Here is a 2,755-nt window from a genome sequence, read left to right on the forward strand (position 1 = left end):
TTTGGACGAACTGGTGGTGAAAAAATAATATGAAACCTTACATTCTTTTCAAGTAAATAGAGAAGCAATGTAGATTAACCAAAGGGTAGAGTGTATACCAAAAATAAAGGGTTGGCATGGCCTCGTTCAAGCAGGTTCGAGATTGCATCACCTTAATAGATATTGAGGGAGTCACGCCAAATCCTATTTCGCGCTTTAAGCGTCAATCATCCAAATCACTAATTAAGGAGTACTCCCTCCGTTCGGAATTACTTCTTGCATAAATTGATAAAAATATATGTATCTAGAACTAAAGTACATCTAGATATATTTATTTCTATTACATGTATTTTCGGACGAATGGAGTACTTCTTTTAAAGATCACTCTCACCTCCTCAGGTTTTGACAAATAACGCACTGCATGTGTGTCAGTTGTCGTAACCTGAGAGCTCCTCCTTTTTTGTAGATTCGTTATTTTCAAAATGTTTCATCTCTTAAATTATACGTTCAAATTTTAAACTGTTTTCATCGTTGGATTCCAACCGTCGAAGTCTTCAAAACTAGATCACATGTTGATAGGTTTTGACAAACTTTTTTTCACACACAAAAAAACAAACGGAAAAACCGTGCCTCTCATGGAAGGAAAAAATGTGTTCTATTTTTATTTTTCCGAGATGCACGATCGTGCCTCTCGCAAAAGAAATAGAAAACGTGTTTTTTCATTTCTGAGACGAACCGTCGTGCCTCTCAAGAAAGTATATCCGTGCCAATCGCGGAAGCAAAACCATGCTTTTCAAGAAACAAAAAAACATGTCTTTTAGCGCAAAAAAGGTATTTTTCGTCCAAAATCTAAGAAAGACCGATGAAAAACTGAAACCCCAAAAAAACACGTAATAAACCACCTAAAAAGCTGAAAACGCGTGCAAAAAAACAAACCAGGGAAAACGCTCGGAGCGCGACACGTGATGACGGATCAGAACGTGCCAAATGATGGCGCGTGAGAGTGATCGTTAGGAGGCTCCCTAAGGAGCGCTCGTCAATTAGTTGCTCTCGTCAAATATGCAAAAGGGTACATGGCACACACCCCCCATTCCACTACATATAACTAGGCCGTGGCCCACTATCTCTCCCCGTCGTTTTTGGACTAGGTTTTCCCTGGGTAGTTTTTTCCATCTTTTTTTTTGGTTTTGATGTTTTTGTGTCTGTTTTCTTTTATTGTTTTCCTTTTCAATTTACTTGTTTCCATTTTACCTTTTTCTATGTTAGCTTATTATATTATTTGTTATTATTTACCATTTATCTAATTTATTTCATTTTAAATCAGCATACGTCTATAATGCATTGTCTGACCCTGAATAGGTCCGATTCTACTACCATTTCTAGGTAGTAGCTACCACCTGAAAACCAAAGAAGATTTTAGTTATGTGAAATTTTACAAAATTAACAGACATTGTCCTACAAATTCGCAAAAAAAGAAGAATTGTATGTTTTTGGAATACACGAACATTTTTCAAATCTGTAAACATTTTAAAAATTGAGGAACAATTTTAACCCATGAACTATATTCTAATCCATGATTTTTTTTCTAATCCTTAGATGGCTTTCAAATCTATGATTTTTTTGAATCCACAAAATAGTTTAACCTTTTCTAGTTCTAGAACATTTATGGAATGCATGAACTATTTCAAATTTATGAACTCTCAAATCCCTGAACTTTATTTCAAATACATGAAGATGTTTCAAATTTAGGATCCTTTTCAGGAACTTTTAAAATTAGAAAAAACAAATTCTGAGTTTTAATGTTTTTAAAGTAGTTCATGAACTTTTCTTGAATTGTCCTTTTCCAAATATGTGAACATTTTTTCAAACCCTTACATTTTTCAAGTTCATGGACCTCTCTTGAAATCCTTGAGCAATTTTAAAATCATGAATATTTTACGATTTTATCAAGATTTTTAAAAATTAATAAGGAAACCGGTCGTCTTTTCTAATACAATTGTCTAGCAGATAGCAAACTCTTTTTTAAAACCATAGACACGTAGTTTTTTTGTCTTTATGATAAACGAACACATAGTTGAATGGGCAGCGAGCGAGCTTGCCTTTTTTCGCAGGAGAGCAAGCAAGCGATTTACCGGGCCGGCCCATACGGTCGACGCCCTATGTGTTGTTGTGTAATCTAGTGTGTTAAACGACGAAGAGGCACACTCGGGAGTCACTAACCAGCAGTTACCCTTTCAGGGCACTTCAAGGGGCACCTTTGCTAACCTAGGAGTGCGCCAAGGGACCCGTCCAGCCGTCACCATATGTCAGGTGGCGAACGCTTTCTCTGAATTTTGGTCATCTATTTTCTTGTATGTGTTTTTGGATTTTAGAATGTTTTTCTGGTTTTTGCCTTGTTTTTCCTACGTCATGGAGAAGATTTTTTCCTTTGCGTTGCACATCTATGCTTTTTTTGAACTGGGCTCCACGAAAAACACATTTCTGTTTATTGCGGAAGCACAGATCTGCTTCTACGGTAAGCACAGTTGTGCTTCTGCCATAAGGACCACGAGAAAGGTTACAACAATATATAGAGTTTTAATACATTATATGAAATATTAATACAATATATTTAGTTTCAATGCACTTCACTAATTAAGCAATTGGCAGTTGTGCGATTGGAATCATGTACCTTTAATATACTCTATTAATTGGAAAGGTCTATACTACATTATATGTAGTTCAATACGTTGCATATAGTTTTAGTGCACTGCATTAATTAAAATATATATGGCAA

This window comes from Hordeum vulgare, chromosome 6H (assembly GCF_904849725.1).
Source record: "Hordeum vulgare subsp. vulgare chromosome 6H, MorexV3_pseudomolecules_assembly, whole genome shotgun sequence".
NCBI classification, from domain to species: domain Eukaryota; kingdom Viridiplantae; phylum Streptophyta; class Magnoliopsida; order Poales; family Poaceae; genus Hordeum; species Hordeum vulgare.